We start from the raw sequence: 24,750 nt of genomic DNA on the forward strand, positions 1-24,750 counted from the left end.
GCAGTGTTGTCGGGGAGGGATGAGGGGCGCGATACAGGGAGTTATGCTTGAGAGGGCGGAGTGGGGGGGGGGACGCATATGGTAGTGGCTGACCTGCGGATTGCTGCTGCACCCCGGCCTCCCCGTGGCATGGGGGACTGATGTGGCCTTTGGCGGTGGGCCGGTAGCGGTTCGGAGGCGGCGGTGCTCGGGAGCAACAGGGGGTGACCTGGGGGAAGGCAGGAGTCGCGTGGTGTTTCTGCTGAGGCCTTTCGTCCTTCGGAGGCCGGGTGGGTGGATTACAGTTTTGGCGGGTCGCCCGGGTCCATGGGCAGGGGGGATTGGGCGGGGTCAGTAAATACAGTAAACATTTGTGATGTAGGTTATTGGTACATTGAACCGCTATATTTGCAAATGATCGGCAGTGTATTTTTTGCAATTGGAAAGTGAATTGAGGTCGTTAGTGGTGTCGAGGCAAAGAGTTCATGCGGTGTGACAGTGCTCCTATGGGTACCAGGCACAGCGTTGTACATTCATTCAAGGACGAGGGGATACATGCTACAGCTACAAGTTGGACAAATATAGATTCTCTCTTTGACAGGTGCTGTAACAGATATAATATACCCCCTTGGTGATGGTACAGCATCCGGAGGGGGGGGGGGGGGGGGGATCAGGTGTCGTGACCACGATGTGCTAGGAGCAAGGTATGAGGGGTGGCGTTAGGGGCAGGATGAGCAGGTGAACAAGGCTGGGGCTTTGGAACGGGCGGGAGATGACCAATTGGGCGGGCTATCGAATCTGGGTGGGGGGGGGGGGGGGGTGGCTGCTCTGCCAGGCACTACAGGGAGCGCCATCCGGAACTAGGGCTTTGGCGCCATCCGGGTGATAGCACGATTCCTCCAATGGGGAACGATTTCTAGATTTAGGAAATAACTATTAAAAGGTAAATCGGGACTTTAAGGGTTCTTTGGCATCTGCGGAGGTTGTCGAAAATTACAAGGAAGGAGTTTCCTGCACTGAATGATGGCAGTGTTTATCGGAGGCCCGGTTTCCGAGGGTGGGCGGGTGGATCGAGGCCCGGTTTGTTCCTTGTGAGGTGCCAATTGGTGTCCCAATTTCACTTTTGATGCCGACATTGTTGGATAGCATTGGTCGCGCCCAGGTTATTTGTATACACTGGAGGTGTTTGGGGGGGGGGGGCAGCGACAATGGTCCGGGTGTGTGGGGGAAGCGCTTGTTGGTGTACACATGGGCGCGGACAGGCGGCCTCCAGCTATGCCCAGAGGTGGGCTTCGCCGTCCTGGGGAGTGCTGTTTCGGGGAGGCCGGCAGTGGGGTGGGGGGCTCCGCAATACAAATGAGGGAGGGGGCAGTGGCTCTGGTCGGGGTGTGGGGGGCGAAGCGTTTGGGGGCGCAACCATGGGAGCGGACAGGCGGCCTCCAGCGGTTGGGGGGACGCTCCACAGTACCAAGGAGGTATCATGGCTGGTACAGGGATACGTCGGGCGGCTTGACGAGGATGTGCAGGAGACATGATTCCAGACAGGGTGATCAGGAGGGGGCTGGCTATAAGCAATTGGGCGTTCCATCACATATTGTCCGAGGGGGCGGGGGAGTTGCTCCATCTGCACATCTGGGAGGGTCACCTAGAGGTAAGTGTTTGGCGCCGTTCCGGAATGGCCGGAGTTCTGTTGAGTTGCAGCAAAATACCAAAAAGTAATAATAAATAAATAAAGTGTTGGGATATCGACCGGATCGCAGCAGTGGCGGGGGGTCTTGGACAGAGTTGGTGACCTCGGACACGTCCAGAGGAATGGCCGTTGGATCACGCATGAGGTCTTTGGAGGCGGTTATGTCGGGACAATTTGGGGTGTGTGCCATGGAGGGTCCGGGTTCCGATGCTGGTTTCATTTGTGAGCGGCGAACTGCCGGCGTTGGAGGGGGGGAAAACATTTTTGGATCTCGGGGTGTGATCCTGGGCGGATTATTGATCACCCGCAATATTGAACAAGCATTTGCAATGCAATAGGTCTCGCATTTATAGGAGTTTGAGCTATTGGCATTGTAAATGACAATGCTTTTTATTTAAGTTTAGTTTTTTTAAAACATAAATAAAAGGCACTGTCGTTTATAATGCCAATAGCTCAAACTCGTATAACTGCGAGACCTATTGCATTGCAAATGCTTGTTTCTCTTTGGGGCAGCTGAAATGATAAACTATATTACACGATTATACATAATGAAGTGTATGTGCATCTGGGGAGAAAGAACATACGTGGGAGAAAGAGCATGCTGGCAGCAGGAAGTGAATTTTGCGAGATTGGAATGTAGCAAATGTCATGGGGTACCTGTTGCCTGGAAGGGGAAAACAAGTGCTCACCAGGCAGCCACGGCAGAACAACGAAAGAACGCACGCAAAGTGAAAGTAATCATTTTGCGGCCACTTTGATGTTCTCAGTGGCCGCGCGGCTCACTGAGAACATCAAAGCGGCCGCAATATGATCACGCAGGCTGACAAATGGTGCGCGCGCCCGGCGCACATGCACTGTAGTTGGCGGCCTGAAATCACTGGTTTGCACTTCCAGATCCCCCTTTTACAAAAGCTCTCGCGAGAGCAGCGCTAAAGCGCTGGCTCAGGCAAGACCTAAAAAGAGGAATTCGGCCTGGGGTGACGCAACGGGGGGCAGGGCATAAGGGCACGGCAAGGTCTGAGGCAAAGGAGCGCCGAGGTCCTCGTTTGGGGGGCATAAGGAAGGGCAGCAAAGGGTCGGGTTAAGGCAGGGAAGCAGGTCTCGCAGGGGGAGGTTTGTTGGCAGATAGGAAGGGACTGGTCGGTTAGAATAAACTAGGTTCTTTCGCTTGGGAATGTGACAGAGAAGAGGGGGTGTTGCTGCTACAGAGGGGAGGGTGGGGCTTAGTGAGCAGTGGGCCTCTGTAGGGATGAAGTACCATTAACCAGGAGAGTGTGTAGGAGAGATGTGTGGGCAGCCGGTAGGTTATGCGGAGGGGGCTTGTAGTACTGAGGGCACGGGGTGCGGCTGGGACGGATCCTGCCTTTCTGACCATGCACCGGAAAACAGGGGGTTTTCGCCCCCCCCCCCCCACCCGGTGTTTTTTTCAGAAATTAAATAAGGAGACAACGGTCAGAAAAGCATGGATCAAACGGTTTCCTATACAATGAGTAGTTACGAAGTGCATTTATGGAATAGTTATCGACTGTCTTCTGCCTCTAGACGGGGTTACGACCCACTCCTCATATCGGCAGCGATAGTCACAAACATTGTTTTCCAGAAAGCAGGGATTGGCGCAATTTCTTACACTGGCTGGAGTAATTTGCTTACGGGGGTGTAGAGGCACCAGTCGGCAACATTATGGAGTGCAATAGTAATTAGAGAGCGGGTGTTGCGTACCGGCCTAGCGGATGGCTGGCAGGGCATACACTACTCCCTGGACCCCACCCCCTGTGTGACAGCCCGGGCTGGAACAGCTTCCTGGGCAGACACACAGCCCCCCGACCAGTTCACAGGGCTTCAACTGACCATTAGCTGGTTAATCAGGCTTTGTGGGTTTTCCACCCTTTCTAGAGCCCTGCATCGCTACACAGATATTGCTAGAAGCATTAGCACGTTACACAGTAACAAGCCCTGTCAGCCGAAACGCCAGAGGAATTGGGTTTTGCTTGCATGAATAGAGGGTCAGGAGACTAGCCGTGAAATCGGTAGTCTCCCGCCAGAATCGGGAGGGTTGTCATGTCGGCACTAATGCCTTCTGGGCCTTGCAAAGAGCGCCCCCCCCCCCCCCTCACAGGCAGCCTCCTCCCCTCCTCACATCCTGCCTGGCTTTGTGTCTCTCCTCTGTCCATGGGAGTTTAGAAGCTCTCCTGCCTTCGCCTACAATTTGCAATGCCACATACGATCGTCCCGCCCTAAAAGCCCCCCTATAACGCCTGCATTTCATCAAGTGTGAGGGGCAGTACAGCAGCAAAAATTGGATTGAAAGGATAACGCCAGTTGCGGGGCTCAATTAATTTGAGGCTAAAAATGCCTAGCATAGTGTGCCGCCCCACTGGTATTTTGCGGTTTGTCATGGCATCCAGATATGCGAGACAAGAAGTAGCAGCATACGGTTAGTAACTCGGGCCTATTGGCTTTATCAATGGTGGTTAATTGGATTAGATAGCTAAGCAGCAGCTATGGCTTGGGTTAATAGGCGGCAAAAGAGAAGAAGTTATGCGGTTTAATGCAGCACATTGGGTACAGGGGGAGACCAAAGAGGTGGAAGCTGTCGGAAGTTAGTCAGAGTTAGTGCTGCACTGCTCCCTCCTGCACTCTGCATAAGAGCTACCAGTGTCAGTTGTTTGTCTGAGGGCGGCATGCGCTGCTCTGCTTTTCCGATCTCTGCTCGAGCTAATTTTGCCAGTTAACACATACCACTCAAAAAAAAAAACCATTAATGAATGTCTACTCAGCCCACTTTACTTTAACTATGCTTCGGGATCGTGGTGCAGTTCTTACCCGTGCCGAGGCCAAGTACTATTATAACCCTTTAAGACTTGCTGTATGTATGCGGTAACAACTTGCTGCTGACCCCACCCCTTGCCATGAAACCAAAGATCCATCAAGCGCTGCAGCTTAGGGCGCCGCCATACTTTCAGGTCATGCGAGAGAGAGAGAGCTAACGGAAAACTAAAGTGGGACGCATGACTTGTATTTTGCGGTTTCTATCATTGCATTCAGATAGAGATACAGAAGTAGCAGCACACTGACAAAAAGTCGGGTCTATAGGCTTTGTCGATGTTTGTTAGTTGCATAAGATAAATAAGCAACAAATTTGGCTTGGGCTACATTATGCGGCAGGTATCAAAAATTATGCGGCACAAAAAACGGTATAATGTGGCACATTTGGGTGCATGTGGAGAAAAATAAATAAATAAATAGGCGCAAGCTGCCGAAAGATAGCGAGAACACAAATAACACAACTACAGGAAAGTTAAAGGGACAACCGGATAATGGCACGGGGGATAATATTGCTCACTGGCTAGGGCTGGTTCATATTCAAATTAGAACCAGATTTACATAGGAAATTGTTGTTTGGTTGGGTAGAGGATGGTCGTGTAAAGATATGGACGGTCTTGGGTACTTGCGGTGGTAGGAATCACAGTTCGTGCTCATGTAATGCGCTTTGATACTTGGTACAATAAAGGTGGTCGAGAAGGGACACCAGTAATGACTGGTGTTGCACCCAGGAGGGTTTCCTTTCAGTGACGAGTAGACTGTCGTTGTGGCATTACGATAAGGGGACCGGGTGGGGGACAGTGTTCTTTGAAGGGGAGGGGGTACATCTGGACACCCTCCCGGCCTTCGGGAGAATGTGCAAGGCGCATGCTGGGGGTTTGGGGTGTAGGGGTTTGGGAGAAGAGTGATCTCCTAATCCCTTCTGCCCCCTTCCCCAGCACGCCTCCGTCAATGCCGGAGGGGTGGAGGGGTAGGTGGGGGGACTACAAGGGTGGTAGTGATTTTGGGAAATGGGCAAAGAGGATGATAGAGCATTTTGTGGATCACACACGGAGGAGCGGTGCCACATGGGTTTGGGGGACAACAGAGAGGACGGAAGGTGCACAAGGGTTGTACTACAGTCTAGGTACATGTGGTGCGAATAGGATGTCTAACGTTTGGTTTTTATTGTAGATTCGAGCAAGGAATAAGTACATCGGACGGTGAAGGGGCTGAGTGAACGGAGCAAAAGTGGAGTCATTAGTGGCGTAGGTCACAGAATAGGCAAAGGGAGCCGGAACAAGCACAAGGGGTCGTGAACGGACCACAAGGTAAGTTACGAATGACAGGAGGGGCAGCACGCATCAAAGATACGGAACACAGCAAGACGGCGCGGGGTGGGGGGCGGGACTGTACCAAGCGTAGGCACCTCTTAGGCCAGGTGCACGGGCACAAGTTGGGTTTAATAGCTACCCCACTCACTAAGGTACTCACAGCCACCGCCTGCAAAGTTAACACCATTTTCAATTTTAGGTCAACCACGGAAAGGGGAGTGCTGCTGGACGCACCAGGGCACAATGGGAGACGAGGGACTGTCTCACGGCGGCATCCTGGAGCTAGCTGCAAATGAAAGAGGCGGGACCTAGCGGGGTGATCCCAGGAATGGAGTACCGCAGCGGCCAGGAAGCTCAGCAGCTTTGGGCCCACTTTGCAGCAACAGCAAAGACCAAGAATTGGGAAGGGTGGGAGCTGGCAATGGCTCAAATGCAATCATACTCCCACGAAGGTGATGGACAATGCAAGGACATGGAAGAGTTGCAAGGGGAAGGTTTTACAATTAATGGCCATACTTATGCAGCGACACGTGGGGAAGAGCCGGGTGTGGAAAAGAAGGCGAGGGGGAAGGGCGGTTCTGTCGCAGGAGCAAACAAGCATTTGCAATGCAATAGGTCTCGCATTTGCTGGAGTTGGAGCTATTGTCATTATAAATGGAAATGTTGTTTATGGTTTTTTTGTTGCGGTGGAGTGAATAGTTAAAGAAAAAAAGTGCACACCATACCGTATTATAAGCTTTTATAGCAATTATACAGTAAAGCTATGGCTATGTTAACAGAATAACTAGGCAAAGTAAACACAGTCATGGCAAACACTGCTTGGAGCCCACTTATGGACACCAGAGGTCAATCACAGGCCTGCACTGTATGTAGGCAGTCATGGCAGATGATGGATATGGTTCACGTAGCTGCAACAGAGGAGCATGACACAAGTATGCTCTGTTTAAAGATAGCTGGGACTACAAGGTCGTAAGAAAGTGGATTTAAGCATATAAGTATTTGAATGTTGTAAATATAAATGTGTTCACATTTATCTATACGGAGACACTGTCTTTGCACAGGCATGAGTGTACATTTCTGGTAATGCCGTCTGGTTTTCTCCACTTATTAGCTCACCCTCTAAGATTTAAAAAAAAACGAAAAATAATTGAACACAAAGCATTGCCCTTTGGTGTTAAACTGGAGAGAGTTCATATTCGTTCGCAGGTCAGGTCCACAATGTGTAACCAGGAGACCTGGGATCAGATCCTCGCCTCCCCACTTTATCAATCTGTGTGATCTTCGACGATTTGCACTTTTAGGTGGCCCTCAGGCTATAATTGGAAATGTGCACATTGCATTAGAGGTTTGGGAGACACACTTAAGAATATGTATGGCGATGATAGTGCTGAATGACTTCTTTACATGCTGCCTGGCACATATATACTAACTGGGGCATGACGACACATGTTGACCAAATGCCTGTCCACAGCAACAGTGTATGTATTTTTCCAGTGCTCAGCGCTTTGGAAGATTGTGTTTGCAGCATTCTCTGGAGTATACCTTAAGGCCTGTCAATCCAACATGAAGTTCAGGGAGTCTTTATTGATACGGATTGCTTACATTCGATGTTGCCATCCTAGAGCCACAGCTAGTGTGAAAACAAATGCTATTCACTGCTCTTAGGTATTCTTCTGAAGCTTCCTGGGTGCTCAATAACACAAATTAAAGTCACCCCCTTAAAATAATGAGCATGGTCAACAGGTCCCAACATGCCGGGACATGAAACTCCCCATGTGTAAGATACAAATGGCGACATAGGCACGTTTCTTGCCTGTGTTGATTGTTTACCCCATCACAGGTTAGCAGTGCCACCTTTATTGTATGTGTAGACAGTGTAGTACCACATTATAGCATGTATAGCTATGTACAGCATGAAAGGAACATACAAAATCATGCGCAGGAGTGTAAATGTTCTGGGGCAGTGCGCTCTTTAACCCAGCAGACACTTTCAGATCACAGCCCCTCTCGCGTTGGCTCTCGGGGGACTGCTAAGTAAGTCTGCCGTGATGGAAGCAAAGTGCACCCCTGTGTGTAAATACTTGACAGAAGCATTCAAATGTGACTTGCGCAGAGTCATGCCAGTTGCATTCTGATGGAAACACGCAGCCGTCTCCATGCGTGAAAATATGCTCAAATCTGAAAGGAAACAAGTTCAGGGGGGTGTCTGTGAAACATCCACATTCACTTTCAGAGGCCAACAGCGTGCCAGCTGCAGATTACTTCCTTATTGCATTGTTTGCCTTTCTTGGGAAGAGAACCGAAGGTCGCAGCAGGGTACAACAAGACGTTCAGTGGGCGGTGCATCTTTCTGTCAGTGAGGAGGAATAATTGTTATTCCTAAAGCAGTGTACTGGGGTTAATTCCTTCCCTTGGCACACCGCTTGTCTCTATCGGGGCAGGTCGTGCCCCTGTGGGTTGCATTGCAGAGCGCTGCGGCGGCTGTCGCCTTTCGATCCTCCGGTGGCGGGAGCACGCACAGCGGGGCCGCGCTCAAGCACGCTTGGCGGCGGTGACGCGGTCTCAGCGCGATGAAGCGTGCACCCGGCAGTACTACCCTCGCATGGAAGCGCTGACGCTGCAAGGGGACCCTGGGGACCACCGGAGACGTGGGGGCGCCCTTCTGCCACCAGAACCTCCTCCTAAGAACAGCCCCTGATCCACCACTGCCGAGCGAGGATTAATTATGGTGTGTGCCATGCAAGCCTTAATTATTATTTCTTATTCAAGTTTTATTATTATGAGTGGTAGTAGTGGAATGGAAAGTGAAAGTGCATGAGGCTGCTGAGGACCGAAGGGGGACAGGAGATGTGCACACCGCGTGGCTGTACGTGCGTGTCCACAGACTACAAACGCCAAAAAGCATGCGCGTGCCCATCTCCTGTCCCACTTCCGAGGCAAGTCAGCAACAATAGATCTCGCTGGCGACAGCGCTTTCGCGCTGCGTTCGCCAGGCGAGACCTAAAAAGGCAAGGATGCCACCAGAGGACGTAACAAAGGAAATAACGGGGGAAAACTCACAGGCAGCGGGAGCAGTGTTGCGGGCATTTGTGCCAAGTAGGCAAATGGGAGAGGACAAAGACCAGTCAAGCAAAGAAGTGGCTTTAATAACAGAAGTTGGGTCCTTGGGCTAGTTGTCGGAAGTCCTTAAAAAACTTGTCTATAATTGGCATAAACTCTTTGAAAATATCAAGGACCCGCTGTAAGGTATATAAACACAATGACAAAAACAATGGGGAGGCGGTAGTGGGAGATAAAGGGATGAAGTTGGGCAGAACACAGGATGGGTCCCCAGTCCAAGTCTGGGAGGGGGGGTGTAGAGAGCAAGGGGCCCAAGAGGGGGCAGGAAGGAAAGTTTCGACTCAGTCGGTTAAAGGTGACGCTATTACATATGAAAAAGCTCCCTTGCCAAATGCAACCCAAGCTAGTGATACAAATACCACACTGTCCAGTAAGGTAGGGGGCAGGGGGGCTGAATGGGACACGGTCAGAAGCATGGCATATCCCACTGGAGGTTAAAGAGAGAGTTTGGAAGATGTTGCCACTTCAACCCGGGATCACATATGCGGGAAATGGAATGATGGAGGGGTCACAGCATTAAGGAGTGGGAGATGGGTCGGGGCAGCAGTCCTCTCTGGTTGGTGGGGGGTAGCAGCATACTTGGATAGGTCACATGCAGCAACAGGCAAGTGGAGGACAAACGCTACACCATCAATTGGGAATAGTAGGACCAAAGTTTACACAGGTGGGGCCTAGCCAGCAGTCAGGCACGGTTTTTCCGATTTCCAACATGCAGCCTGGGGGGCAGCTACCACAGGGCAACAATGGGCTATCAAGTGCACAATTCAACAGAGGCAGGGGTCATCAACCCTTGACGGCGGTGGGGTTCCAAACTGGTTTGGTGCAGATGACAGCAGGGCATCAAGGTCAGGGCGGCATGGCAACAACCCAAACGCACCCAGGACCAGTGCTAGGCCAGGGACAGATCATGGGGAGGCACCAGCAGCAGCTGCAGGCATTTCGAGCGCCAAAAGTGGCAGACGAATTCAAGCAGCTGCTGCAGGGGAAACCGAGGGATAATACCTGTCGCCTGTTCAATGCAGGCAGTTGCTCCTGGGGGGGTCCAGTGCAGGTTTCGACATGGGTGCTCACGATGTGGCGGAGATCATCCAGTTTTGTCATGCAAAGCCCTCGTTAGAAGTGCCCGAGGTGCCACTTTCATGGGTCAGCCATAGTCTGGGCTGGGTAACCAAAGGCCCATCCCCAATAAACTTTGAATTGCTAGCAACACTTTTGAATCATTACCCAAAGGAAGAGGAAAGGGAACTACTTTTTGGGGGTTTCAAAGAAGGGTTTAAAAAACCTTACTGTGGCCCTTTAGCAGGCAGGTCATCTAAGAACCTTCGCTCAGCGGAGGAACTTCCGGAAATAGTTGCTTGTAAGTTGAAAATGCCTAATAAACTGCGGCCTCAATTCTTCCATAAAAACACAAACTTGTGGTGGTCTGAATTTATTGGGATTCGGGTGGAGCGACCATGTGGGGGTGCCTCTGTTGTGTCTTTTCATGTTATCTCCTCTGAGCACTTAAAGGATTAGTTTGCTTGTTCCAGTGAGCTGTGCATTTTAAATGGAATGTATTACTTATGCTGTAGGTCATGCTTGCAGTGCTGTGGGTCCTTTAAAATCAGGCCTCACCTCCTGCACTCCTCACCACATGCACGTCCCTGCATACATGCCAACATTTCAGAAGAGCAAAGTGGGAGATTCTTTAAAAAAAAAATCGGGAGAATGGGGCCTTGAATCGGGTTTTTGCTTGCAGGAATCGGGAGGCGGGAGACTAGCCTTGAAATCGGTAGTGTCCCGCCTGAATCGGGAGGGTTGGCATGGATGTCCCTGCCCTGCTCGTGGTCTGGGCCTCACCTCCTGGACTCATCACATGCACGCCCCTGCTATGCACTGTTCGTGGTCTGGGCCTCACCACATGCACGCCCCTGCCCTGCACTGATCGTGGTCTGGGCCTCATCACATGCACTGCTCGTGGTATGGGCCTCACCACATGCACACCCCTGCCCTGCACTGCTCGTGGTCTGAGCCTCACCTCCTGCACTCCTCACCACATGCACGCCCCTGCCCTGCCCGTGGTCTGAGCCTCACCTCCTGGACTCCTCATCACATGCACGCCCCTGCCCTGCACTGCTCGTGGTCTGGGCCTCACCACATGCACGCCCCTGCCCTGCACTGCTCGTGGTCTGGGCCTCACCACATGCACACCCCTGCCCTGCACTGCTCGTGTTCTGAGCCTCACCTCCTGGACTCCTCATCACATGCACGCCCCTGCCCTGCACGGCTCGTGGTCTGGGCCTCACCACATGCACGCCCCTGCCCTGCACTGCTCGTGGTCTGAGCCTCGCCTCCTGGACTCCTCATCACATGCACGCCCCTGCCCTGCACGGCTCGTGGTCTAGGCCTCACCACATGCACGCCCCTGTCCGTGGTCTGAGCCTCACATCCTGCACTCCTCATCACATGGACGTCCCTGCCATGGGCCTCACCTCCTGCACTCCTCACCACATGCACGCCCCTGCCCGTGGTCTGGGCCTCACCTCCTGCACTCCTCGCCAGAGCTCTACCTTCGGTTCAGTGTACTTCCGCCTCCCACTCTGCCTCTTGAGTGACGCATCGGCGCATGTGCAGGCTCTCTGTCGTACATCCTCTGTGCATGTCGCGCGCCCTGCACTGCTAACTTATTTACTGCCTCCCGCCCTGTGCTCCACTTACTTATCACGCATGCGCACATTGTTAGATTCTCATTGAAGTGCTGCTGTCTATCTGCTCATGCGATTGACGTCGAGCCCACGAGCTGTAGATTCATCTGCGCATGCTCTGTAGTTTAACTTTCTTTTAAGCATGCGTACTGTGGAAATACTACTTGGCCTTTACCTTGCAGGAAGTGTAGGGAGTTCTGCGCATGCGCAGTAGAAGCAGTGTGGAGAGGCCTGAGCAGTAGAAGGCCGTGAAGTGAGTTATGCACATGCGCAAAGGAAGACCTTGTTGAGGGAACTGCACAATAGAAACAGTGTTGAAAATTCTGTGCATGGGCAGTAGAAGCATTGCTGAAAGGCCCGCGCAGTAGCAGTGTTGAAAGTTCTGCGCATGTGCAATAGACGCAGTGTTTCCTCACCCCCTGCAGCTGCATTTCAAGCCAGACCAGAGGATTGCAGCTACCGTAGTCCTTCCTCTTTCTCTGCTGCAGGAAGTTAAACCCTGTGGGTCCTATTCCGTCTTGGAGTCGGAACCTAGGAGGATATATATAAGGGGGCAGATTTATGTTGCACTTGCGGCACTTTTGCGCCGCCGTTGCGTCACTTTGGTGACGCAGCAGCGGCGCAAATCCTGCGCCATGGTGCGGGGCATTTACAAACGTGACGCATCTCCCAGATGCGTCACGTTGTAAAGCCCTGCGCCAAATGTAGGCGTTCCAGGGCAGGTGGGGGCGTTCCGGCGCAGGAACGCCTCCTAAAAGTGGCTGAGTGAAATCTACAAGATTTCACTCAGTCACTTTTAGGCCCATGCTGCGTCAAAACCCTGCGCCTGCTTGAAGCAGGCGTAAGGATTGACGCAGCATTGTACAGATAGGGCCCCCCAGATCATTGCTGGAGCTGCGTCGCGCTTGCGACGCAACTCCAGCAATGCGCCACTTTTCGGCACAGATGCGTCACGCATCTGTGCCGTTTTTGCCCCATGGTGCGGCGCATTATAAATGCGGCGCATCCATGGTGGCACAGCTGTGGCGCATAATAACTGGCGCATCCCTGCTTACATGCAGGGATGCGCCAGTCGTCATAAATCTGCCCCAAGATATTGAGGACTGACTATGAAACCGCAACACATACCAACACCAATCAGAACGTGTAAGGTATCAATACAATTGTAAAATTCTGACAAAGCAATAAGCAGTAAGTATACCATTATACAAGAATGCAATAACATGATATAGCAAACAAACATAGAAAATATATATACACAACAAAGTATTGAACATCACTAAGATCCAATGACAAGAGAAGACTAAAAAGTTACTTCCCTGGTGTTACGTTCTAGGGCTCTGCTATGCAGCAGGTGCTGGGGCATGTTGGGGGTGCGCCACGTGCGTGTGGGGCCTAGCGCGAGCAGCGCGCAATAAGCACACGGACCCGGTGTAATAGTCGGGCGCGAACTGCCTCTCGTTCGCCCGCCCCTTTATTTTATACTCCTGCGCTCACGTCTGCCGACGTGAGCGCAAAATACGCTTTCTCCCCTTCGCTAACTGTAACATCCCTCTCCAAGTTAGTCCTTGACAACAGTTCAAACTTTAATTCGCGGCGCCACTTACTTGACATGCAAAGTCTCGCAATCGGCTGCTGGGCCTGGGGTTTTCTCTTAGCCCATACCTCGCGGTTCCCCGAGGAGTCGGGGCTTGGGTCGTTGGTGCAGCCCCTTGTTCTGGTCCGCTGTCCGGGAGGTCGGCATTGCCTGGACCGGCCCCTGGGTTACCCTGCGAGATGGGGCTAGGCACACTCGCTGGGAGGACCTCTGGGTCAGGCTCTTCACCAACAACTGTAGCTTCATGGTCGACCGCGGGCCTCCTCACCACTTTGAACCATGATATGTTTCGGGTGACCAGCTCGCCTCTCCGGTGTGCTGTCACCATGGTCCCTTGCCGGTCGACTACTCTCCAGTAGCCCTGTTCATACCGAGTCTTGAACTTTCCTCCGGGTCGCCGCTCTCTAAGAACCACCATATCCCCGGCGTGGATCTCCCTGGGCACCGCCCTTCGCGCTTTGCTGACTTTGTCGTTGCGCTCCTGGCGCCTCCGGAACGCACTCTCCGCGTCGAACGGCGGGGCTGTCCAGCCTGGGGCGACTGGTAGCCCGTCTCGGCGAGCGCCTTTGAACATCAGGGCCCAAGGTGCTTGACGAGTGGAGCAGTGGGGGGTGCTGCGGTACTCCCCCAGAAACCGCTGCAGTTCTTGTTCTGGATCTGATTGTTCAGATACGAACTAGTGTCCTTGAAATGGGGCCCGTTGTCACTCCGCAGTTCCTCGGGGCACCCGAACATCCCAAATACTTTTTCCAGGGCGGGGCCCACGTGCGCGAAGGCTGTGGACGGCAACGCCTCAGCTAGTGGGTACTTCGAGTAGCTGTCAATGATCACTAGCGTGACTCGTCCGTCAGGTAGGCTCCCGAAGTCCACACTGATTTTCTCCCACGGGCCTCTCCCATGCTCCTCGGTGATGATAGGAGCCGGCGGTTGGGCTCCACTGGTCAACTGGCATGACTGGCAGCTGCGAACCGTGTCGTCTACGTAGGTGTCCATGCTCGGGAACCATACTTTCTCCCTCATCCGAGCCTTCATTCTCTCCGTTCCCTGTTGTCCTTTGTGCGCCAGTTGCGTGGCCCTGGTCCTGAGGGCAGCCGGGATGACGATTCTGGATCCTTGTATGACGAGCCCCCCTCTAGTCACACTTAGCTCGTGACGCACTCTCCACATGTGTTGAAGGTCGTCTCTCCCTTCATGAGACCATGAGTTCGCTGCCTGGAGAAAATGCTGCCAGGTTCCCGCGAGTATGGTGTCCTTGACCTTGATTAGCACCGGGTCTTGTTCGGCCGCCTCCACGATTTCTTCTAGCGTTAAGGCCCGGGGGCACGCCAGGGCAGCTACCATATCTAGATGACCTTCAGCCTCCTCCTCCCCATCCATCGGTATCGGTTTGCTATGGGTCTCGGGGTGTCGGGATAGAAAGTCTGCTGGGTTTTTGGCCCCTGGCCTGTATACCACAGTGAGGTGGTACTGTTGAAGGTTGATGGCCCATCGTTCTATTCGTGGGGGTGGATGTGGCGCCGTTCCTCGGAAGAGTGGCACTAGCGGCTGGTGGTCCGTCACCACCGTGAATGGGTGTCCGCACACGTACAGATGAAAGTGACGGCAGCTCCAACGAATCGCTAGGGCCTCGTGCTCAATTTGGGAATAGCGCTTCTCCGTGAGGGCCTTGCTGGCATATGCCAGCGCTGCCCACTGCCCCGGTTCCTGCATTAGGACCGCCCCTAGCCCTACCAGACTCGCATCTACTAGGACTTCAGTCTTCTTGCTCGGGTCAAAGTAGACCAGTGTGGTCTGATCCAAGAGAGCCTTCTTGATTGTCTCAAACGCTTCCTCTTCTGCATCTGTCCATCGCCACATTACATCGGTTTTGGTGAGGTGTCTGAGAGGTTCGGCTAGAGTGGCCAAATTCGGGATGAACCGCCCACAGTAAGTGGCCATCCCCAGGAAGCTGCAGACCTCGGCCACTGACGCCGGAGCTGCGGCCGCTTTGATGGCATGGGACTTCCGGGGATCCACTTGGATGCCTTCTTTGGTGAAGACGTAGCCGAAGAATTCGATGGTTTGTCGAAATAGTTGGCACATTTCCCGGTGCAGAGTGACACCGTGTTCTTGCAGCGGTGATAGTGTGGCTCGGACGTGCCTGTAGTGTTCTTCCACCGTCTTGGAGTAGATGAGGATGTCGTCACTCACGTTTAAGACACCAGGTAGCCCGAGCAGGATATCCTTGATGGTATTTTGGAAGATCTCTGCTGCCGAGGAGATCCCGAAATTCAGGCGTTTGTATCGCCTTAGTCCTAGGTGCGTACTGAACGTAGTAATATATCGGCTTTCCTTTGCCAAGGTGAGCTGGTGGTATCCCGCGTTCAAGTCTAGTTTGGAGAACCACCGCGCTCCGTTTAGATCAGACACAATGTCATCCATAGTCGGTGTGATGTGTCTCTCGCGCTTGATGGCTTTGTTCGGAAGTCGCATGTCTATGCACAAACGGATTTTCCCCGGTTGACGTGGTTTCTCCGCGATCACCATGGGTGATACCCACGGTGTGGGTCCGGTCACCTTCTCGATCACTCCTTGCTCCTCCAACCTCTGGAGTTCTTCCTCCACCAGCGGCCGTAGGTGGAACGGTATCCGCCTGTGCCTGAGGGCCGTCGGTGCCACCGCGGGGTCGATGTGAAGGTGTATCGGTTGCCTCTTAATCTTCCCTATCCCTGAGAAGAGGCCCTTAAATGTATCCAGCAGGTCTTCGGCTTGCTTGTCCTGGATCTTCCTGAGGAATGCGATCTTCCTGCACTGCTCGTGGTCTGAGCCTCGCCTCCTGGACTCCTCATCACATGCACACCCCTGCCCTGCACGGCTCGTGGTCTAGGCCTCACCACATGCACGCCCCTGTCCGTGGTCTGAGCCTCACATCCTGCACTCCTCATCACATGCACGCCCCTGCCCTGCCCTGCAATGCTCGTGGTCTGGGCCTCACCACATGCACGCCCCTGCCCTGCCCTGCAATGCTCGTGGTCTGGGCCTCACCACATGCACGCTCCTGCCCTGCCCGTGGTCTGAGCCTCGCCTCCTGCACGCCTCACCACATGGACGTCCCTGCCATGGGCCTCACCTCCTGCACTCCTCACCACATGCACGCCCCTGCCCGTGGTCTGGGCCTCACCTCCTGCACTCCTCGCCAGAGCTCTACCTTCGGTTCAGTGTACTTCCGCCTCCCACTCTGCCTCTTGAGTGACGCATCGGCGCATGTGCAGGCTCTCTGTCGTACATCCTCTGTGCATGTCGCGCGCCCTGCACTGCTAACTTATTTACTGCCTCCCGCCCTGTGCTCCACTTACTTATCACGCATGCGCACATTGTTAGATTCTCATTGAAGTGCTGCTGTCTATCTGCTCATGCGATTGACGTCGAGCCCACGAGCTGTAGATTCATCTGCGCATGCTCTGTAGTTTAACTTTCTTTTAAGCATGCGTACTGTGGAAATACTACTTGGCCTTTACCTTGCAGGAAGTGTAGGGAGTTCTGCGCATGCGCAGTAGAAGCAGTGTGGAGAGGCCTGAGCAGTAGAAGGCCGTGAAGTGAGTTATGCACATGCGCAAAGGAAGACCTTGTTGAGGGAACTGCACAATAGAAACAGTGTTGAAAATTCTGTGCATGGGCAGTAGAAGCATTGCTGAAAGGCCCGCGCAGTAGCAGTGTTGAAAGTTCTGCGCATGTGCAATAGACGCAGTGTTTCCTCACCCCCTGCAGCTGCATTTCAAGCCAGACCAGAGGATTGCAGCTACCGTAGTCCTTCCTCTTTCTCTGCTGCAGGAAGTTAAACCCTGTGGGTCCTATTCCGTCTTGGAGTCGGAACCTAGGAGGATATATATAAGGGGGCAGATTTATGTTGCACTTGCGGCACTTTTGCGCCGCCGTTGCGTCACTTTGCTTTCTCCCCTTCGCTAACTGTAACATCCCTCTCCAAGTTAGTCCTTGACAACAGTTCAAACTTTAATTCGCGGCGCCACTTACTTGACATGCAAAGTCTCGCAATCGGCTGCTGGGCCTGGGGTTTTCTCTTAGCCCATACCTCGCGGTTCCCCGAGGAGTCGGGGCTTGGGTCGTTGGTGCAGCCCCTTGTTCTGGTCCGCTGTCCGGGAGGTCGGCATTGCCTGGACCGGCCCCTGGGTTACCCTGCGAGATGGGGCTAGGCACACTCGCTGGGAGGACCTCTGGGTCAGGCTCTTCACCAACAACTGTAGCTTCATGGTCGACCGCGGGCCTCCTCACCACTTTGAACCATGATATGTTTCGGGTGACCAGCTCGCCTCTCCGGTGTGCTGTCACCATGGTCCCTTGCCGGTCGACTACTCTCCAGTAGCCCTGTTCATACCGAGTCTTGAACTTTCCTCCGGGTCGCCGCTCTCTAAGAACCACCATATCCCCGGCGTGGATCTCCCTGGGCACCGCCCTTCGCGCTTTGCTGACTTTGTCGTTGCGCTCCTGGCGCCTCCGGAACGCACTCTCCGCGTCGAACGGCGGGGCTGTCCAGCCTGGGGCGACTGGTAGCCCGTCTCGGCGAGCGCCTTTGAACATCAGGGCCCAAGGTGCTTGACGAGTGGAGCAGTGGGGGGTGCTGCGGTACTCCCCCAGAAACCGCTGCAGTTCTTGTTCTGGATCTGATTGTTCAGATACGAACTAGTGTCCTTGAAATGGGGCCCGTTGTCACTCCGCAGTTCCTCGGGGCACCCGAACATCCCAAATACTTTTTCCAGGGCGGGGCCCACGTGCGCGAAGGCTGTGGACGGCAACGCCTCAGCTAGTGGGTACTTCGAGTAGCTGTCAATGATCACTAGCGTGACTCGTCCGTCAGGTAGGCTCCCGAAGTCCACACTGATTTTCTCCCACGGGCCTCTCCCATGCTCCTCGGTGATGATAGGAGCCGGCGGTTGGGCTCCACTGGTCAACTGGCATGACTGGCAGCTGCGAACCGTGTCGTCTACGTAGGTGTCCATGCTCGGGAACCATACTTTCTCCCTCATCCGAGCCTTCATTCTCTCCGTTCCCTGTTGTCCTTTGTGCGCCAGTTGCGTGGCCCTGGTCCTGAGGGCAGCCGGGATGACGATTCTGGATCCTTGTATGACGAGCCCCCCTCTAGTCACACTTAGCTCGTGACGCACTCTCCACATGTGTTGAAGGTCGTCTCTCCCTTCATGAGACCATGAGTTCGCTGCCTGGAGAAAATGCTGCCAGGTTCCCGCGAGTATGGTGTCCTTGACCTTGATTAGCACCGGGTCTTGTTCGGCCGCCTCCACGATTTCTTCTAGCGTTAAGGCCCGGGGGCACGCCAGGGCAGCTACCATATCTAGATGACCTTCAGCCTCCTCCTCCCCATCCATCGGTATCGGTTTGCTATGGGTCTCGGGGTGTCGGGATAGAAAGTCTGCTGGGTTTTTGGCCCCTGGCCTGTATACCACAGTGAGGTGGTACTGTTGAAGGTTGATGGCCCATCGTTCTATTCGTGGGGGTGGATGTGGCGCCGTTCCTCGGAAGAGTGGCACTAGCGGCTGGTGGTCCGTCACCACCGTGAATGGGTGTCCGCACACGTACAGATGAAAGTGACGGCAGCTCCAACGAATCGCTAGGGCCTCGTGCTCAATTTGGGAATAGCGCTTCTCCGTGAGGGCCTTGCTGGCATATGCCAGCGCTGCCCACTGCCCCGGTTCCTGCATTAGGACCGCCCCTAGCCCTACCAGACTCGCATCTACTAGGACTTCAGTCTTCTTGCTCGGGTCAAAGTAGACCAGTGTGGTCTGATCCAAGAGAGCCTTCTTGATTGTCTCAAACGCTTCCTCTTCTGCATCTGTCCATCGCCACATTACATCGGTTTTGGTGAGGTGTCTGAGAGGTTCGGCTAGAGTGGCCAAATTCGGGATGAACCGCCCACAGTAAGTGGCCATCCCCAGGAAGCTGCAGACCTCGGCCACTGACGCCGGAGCTGCGGCCGCTTTGATGGCATGGGACTTCCGGGGATCCACTTGGATGCCTTCTTTGGTGAAGACGTAGCCGAAGAATTCGATGGTTTGTCGAAATAGTTGGCACATTTCCCGGTGCAGAGTGACACCGTGTTCTTGCAGCGGTGATAGTGTGGCTCGGACGTGCCTGTAGTGTTCTTCCACCGTCTTGGAGTAGATGAGGATGTCGTCACTCACGTTTAAGACACCAGGTAGCCCGAGCAGGATATCCTTGATGGTATTTTGGAAGATCTCTGCTGCCGAGGAGATCCCGAAATTCAGGCGTTTGTATCGCCTTAGTCCTAGGTGCGTACTGAACGTAGTAATATATCGGCTTTCCTTTGCCAAGGTGAGCTGGTGGTATCCCGCGTTCAAGTCTAGTTTGGAGAACCACCGCGCTCCGTTTAGATCAGACACAATGTCATCCATAGTCGGTGTGATGTGTCTCTCGCGCTTGATGGCTTTGTTCGGAAGTCGCATGTCTATGCACAAACGGATTTTCCCCGGTTGACGTGGTTTCTCCGCGATCACCATGGGTGATACCCACGGTGTGGGTCCGGTCACCTTCTCGATCACTCCTTGCTCCTCCAACCTCTGGAGTTCTTCCTCCACCAGCGGCCGTAGGTGGAACGGTATCCGCCTGTGCCTGAGGGCCGTCGGTGCCACCGCGGGGTCGATGTGAAGGTGTATCGGTTGCCTCTTAATCTTCCCTATCCCTGAGAAGAGGCCCTTAAATGTATCCAGCAGGTCTTCGGCTTGCTTGTCCTGGATCTTCCTGAGGAATGCGATCAGCCCGAGGTCTTCGGCTGCGTGTTCGCTGAGTAAGGTGTCCACCTCTTGGTCAATTACGTGAATGTCAATGACTATTTCAGAGTTTTCTGCACTCACAGCTACCGTCATCTTCCCTTTTAGCGGTAATGGCGTGTCGCTCCCATAGGCATAGATCTTGGCCTTGGACTGTTGGAGCTCCGGTCTCGGCCTGAGACGGTTGTACTGCTTTACGACCATTACTGTCACTGACTCACCCGTTTCTATCACAGCGTTGACTTCTGTTCCTGCTATTAGTAGGTCGCATCGCGGCTGCGGTCGCCTGGTACTTTTCAGGGCTTTTGTGAATGATATGAAATACGTTTCTTCTCCATCCTCAGACTCAGTGCTCGAGCCCTTGTGGTCTCTGGCTGTCTCGTACCTTGGCGGCGGTTGGGATGACAGCGACGTGTGCGAGAGCTGTCTTACAAGCTTCTTCTGCGGCCTGTCCCACTTGTTCCCGCCTTTCTGTGTCTTCCTCCGGCAGACCGACGCGAAGTGGTTTTCGATTCCACAGTTTGTGCACACTTTCCCTCTGGCTGGGCACGTCTTGAGCGGGTGGTCTTCGTACCCGCAGTATCCACACAGCCGGGCTTGGGCGGGGGGTCACCGGTCTCGGGGCCTCTGTGGTCTTTCCCGCACTCGCATCGCATCCGCTTTTTCTGTTTTCACTTCCACTTGTTTGTCTATCCCCTTTACTAGGGCCTGGTCCATTTCCTCTGCTCGTGCCACTGACAGATCATGCGTCCTGGCCAGGACTAGGATATCGTTCATCGGGATGTTGGGTCTGCGAAGTATCAGTCCACGAAGCGTCTTGCTCCGGATCCCTAGTATTAATTACGCCCTAATTTCCTCTTTGGCCCTGTCACCCACGAGGTGCGTGTCCGCCAGGGCTCTTAACCGTGCATGGAAGACATCCACTGATTCCCCTTCGCGCTGCCTCGCTTGGCGGAGTTTAAAATGTTCATAGTCCGGATTGACCTGCGGGTCGAAGTGCGCATTTAGAGCTGCCACAGCCGCCGCGTAGTCATCCTGGTTCCCCGTGTTAGGCAGATGTTTGAAGAGGAGGTATACTTCTTCCCCCGCGTAGTGGAGTAGGAGGGACCTCTTCACCGCCCCGTCTGTCTCCCTTGAACCAATGAAATAGTTCTCCAGTCTGCCCAGCCAGGTCTGCCATCGCGGGGCAGCTGTTGTGGGGTCAGCGGCTTCGCTGAATGGGGGCAGGACCCCTGTCGGGGGGTGATGGGGCAGCGCCCTGGCTTGGTCCTGTTGTTCCGTGTCACTCATCGCGGCGCAGGAACCACGTGCTTGGTGCACCAGTACAATGGCCACTGACCTCCTCAACAAACTTGTCCACTTTTATGCTGGCGCGCCGCGCCGCCTTGCTGGGCGATGCACCCTTCTGGCCTGCAGGGCTTCTGTTGCTCCGTCGGCTGGTGGTGTGGCCTCGCGACCTCCAGGCAGGTCGTGTGTGTGTCTCCGGTGACAGCAGCTGTTCCTTGAAGGAGCTACTGGGCTGTTCGTAGCCTCGGAGATCAGTGCAGGAAGGGGGTGGGGTGGGGGCCCACCTCCTCGCCAGTGTTACGTTCTAGGACTCTGCTATGCAGCAGGTGCTGGGGCATGTTGGGGGTGCGCCACTTGCGTGTGGGGCCTAGCGCGAGCAGCGCACAATAAGCACACGGATCCGGTGTAATAGTCGGGCGCGAACTGCCTCTCGTTCGCCCGCCCCTTTATTTTACACTCCCGCGCTCACGTCTGCCGACTGTAACACCTGGAACGAATAAAAAATTCTGCACCCACTCTGTTCTTAGAGCTACTACGAAAGCTTACCAAGGGTGGGAGGCATAAGAGAAACATGCCCGGGGGTGGATAATCCGCGCCTCCGCCTCCTTATTAGTGTTGAATCTTCCCTTCGTGCTAACTAGGAAATTTCTCATTCTACAGCAGGAGCGGAGGCGAGGATTATGCATGTTCAAAGCCTACTTACCACCAATGCGGCCGCCCCATGGATTGGTTTAAATTAGAACTTTTTAAAAGTTGAATCTGAAGACCAATCCGCCGCATTCATAATGTCCTCCAATCTACCCCCTACCTGAATGGCCTTGGAAGCCATTGCTCCCCTGGTAGAGTGTGCGCCAAGTTTACTAGTGTCAATACCAGCCTCAGTCATAATCCACCTGACCCATCTTGCAATGGTCGGTGAAGTCACCGCCTAGAACGGTTTCTTAATGGCAATCAGGAGTTGCCGCTCACCCGGAGGCCATACCTCCAATGTCATATCCTCATAGGCCTTCAGGCACCTAACGATGCACAACTTCGGGGAATCTGGAAAAGCAGGATAAGTTACTGACCTTGTACTCGTTTTGGTTCTCCTCGAGATGTTGAAGGTAACCCCTTCCGGGGTAAAAATCTATGCGGTAAGATCCAGAGCTATTACATCTGATGCCCTCGTACACGAAATAAGTGTCGCGTTCTAGTACATAGAGAGTGCCACTAACCTGGAAGCCGGGTACAGCAGGAACGATGCTAAGTAATCTCCTCCCCTAAGAGATGACACATGCGCGCAGAATATCTTTTACGGCACAAATGACACCCCTACCGGGGAAGGGAAAAAAGGGACAAAGGAAACAAAAACACAGTTGTCTCCTGTACTCGAACCAGCTTGGCGATAATGGTGATGACTCTTATCTTCGGGATTCAATCCCTAAGCCCTGTAATGAAAGCACAACATGCATTCAGCAAGGTTCAACGTCATGCACTTCCGAACCCCCTCCCCGTTCTTCTACCTGCAGAGTGTTACTTACAAGGACAGTAGCAGGGAGTTGGGTATGGCCACCAGCAAGTTCCAAAAGAAACAATACCTATATAGGTTTAAGCTCTAGCATGTAGTCTTGTAAACAGAGAAGATAATGGATACTTATCCGTCCGGTGATTGGCAGGCAGTTCTTACACCACTGACGATCGACACGCTGAAAAAAGGCAGGGGAAGCGTCTTCCTGACCCTCCTGTGCGCTCTTTGTTGCGTGAAGCGTTCCGAGGGAAGAGTACTGTCTGAAGTCCAGCGCTATCATAAGCGCGCAAGGTGCTGAGTCTCTAGTTCCGGGTTCAGAGTTACTTCACTCCGAATAAAGACGAACTTGTGGCGCACAGCGCCTTGTTGTGGTTCTCTGGTATGCAGCAAGGCAAAGCGAAAACAAAGTTAATGCAGTCTCTCAGGGGAAACCGAGCCGGAACGGCTGGGAAACAACAGAACGCCGATACACGCGTTCCTGGCAATTGACGAGACTCCCACCTACTTCCGCGTCTGTGTTGGAGAGGGCAGCGGAGTAGTGGGTAGAGTTTGGGGCATGCGCAGCGCTCTCCGTCGTCCAGAAGAGTCTGCGTAGGGTTCGTGGTTAAAGGCTAGCGTCGCGCTGGCCCGCTGGAATGAATTCGGCGTGTTTGCTTTTCCTCCGAAACAGCCCGCAAAGGCTTCGTCGGTGTCTTCAGGCGTCGGGGTGTCCCGCAATAAGGTGGACTGTGGAACTCCCTTCTAGAAGTAAGTGAGCGGGTATCTAACCTCGAGCTGGGAACGACGTGACTTCTCGGAGGGTCTCGGGAACTTGAGTGACAAGCAGGGATTCACAGGGGGGCGTGGCTTATATACGGAATGTATTTCCCTCCCAATGCATCCTGGGAAATGTAGTTTGTAAGCCCTCCATTCATACAACTCCTCTCGTACCTGCTCTGCAGCGCCCCCTCTGCTGGGCCATGACAGTACCCCCTCTCAATGTCCGACGTCTCGTCGGACCTCCTGGTTTAGAAGGGTGTTGGGCATGGAAACGTCTTAACAGACTAGGGCAATGAAGGTTGCTCTTGGGCTCCCATGACCTATCTTCTGGCCCATAACCCTTCCAATCTATGAGGTAGTGTATCTGACCCCGGCGTATCTTGGAATCAAAAATAGCCTGTACCTCAAACTCTTCCTCCCCATCTATATCTATCGTTGGGGGTCTAACGGGTAGGCGGGTGCTGGTTCGACAAGGTTTCAGGAGGGACACATGAAACACCGGGTGTATGTGCCAAGAGGGTGGCAACGTGAGTTTCATGGCCACAGGATTAATGATTTTGATTATGGGATAAGGACCTACAAATTTGGGTTGCAGCCTATTGTTTCCCTTGAGTCGTAGTTTTTTTGTGCTTAACCAAACTTTATCACCTACAGTGTATGCGGGTTCTGGGGAACGTTTCTTGTCTGCCTGTGATTTATCTCGTGCTTCTTCAAGATGTATTTTAGCTGTGTCTAACACGGTTTTGAGATGTGCATGGTGTTCCTGAATTGAAGAGAGTTTTGAGATGATGGGATTGTCAAAGGGTAGCATGTTGGGATGGAAACCAAGAAGACAAAAAAAGGAGAGCATCCCAAGGATGAATGGTTGGCATTATTGTATGAAAACTCAGCAGTCCATAGTAGTGTACTCCATTCTTCGGCATGCATCAATGTGAAGCATCTGAGATATTGCTCCAAGGTTTGATTGAGCCTTTCAGTTTTCCCATCTGTTTGAGGATGATAGCTGGTTGTTAACCTAGCGTCCACCTTCATAATTCTACACAGTTCCTTCCAGAACCTGGAAGTAAATTGGGTCCCTCGGTCTGTGATGATGACAGCTGGTACTCCATGCAACTTAATCACCTGTTGTAAGGAGATTATGGCGACTTCTGCTGCCGTGGGTAGCTTGGGGAGTGCAATGAAGTGCCCCATTTT

General features: G+C 53.4%; 1 protein-coding gene across 5 annotated transcripts in view; it reads right to left on the reverse strand.

Moving 5' to 3' along the window:
• Positions 1 to 16,484, reverse strand: part of LOC146783131 (uncharacterized) — a 160,369-nt gene extending 143,885 nt beyond the window's left edge. For 3 of the 5 annotated variants that reach the window (XM_085639296.1, XM_085639292.1, XM_085639294.1), the window contains exon 1: positions 11,448 to 11,570. The gene's annotated coding sequence lies outside the window, so the exon portion shown is untranslated. Of the gene's footprint in view, positions 1 to 11,396; positions 11,571 to 16,366 lie in introns of those variants that run through there. The other 2 variants (XM_085639295.1, XM_085639293.1) reach the window with 2 other exon arrangements.
• Positions 16,485 to 24,750: the final 8,266 nt, after the last annotated feature.

The sequence above is a fragment of the Triturus cristatus genome, chromosome 12 (genome assembly GCF_964204655.1).
Source record: "Triturus cristatus chromosome 12, aTriCri1.1, whole genome shotgun sequence".
Taxonomy (NCBI): domain Eukaryota; kingdom Metazoa; phylum Chordata; class Amphibia; order Caudata; family Salamandridae; genus Triturus; species Triturus cristatus.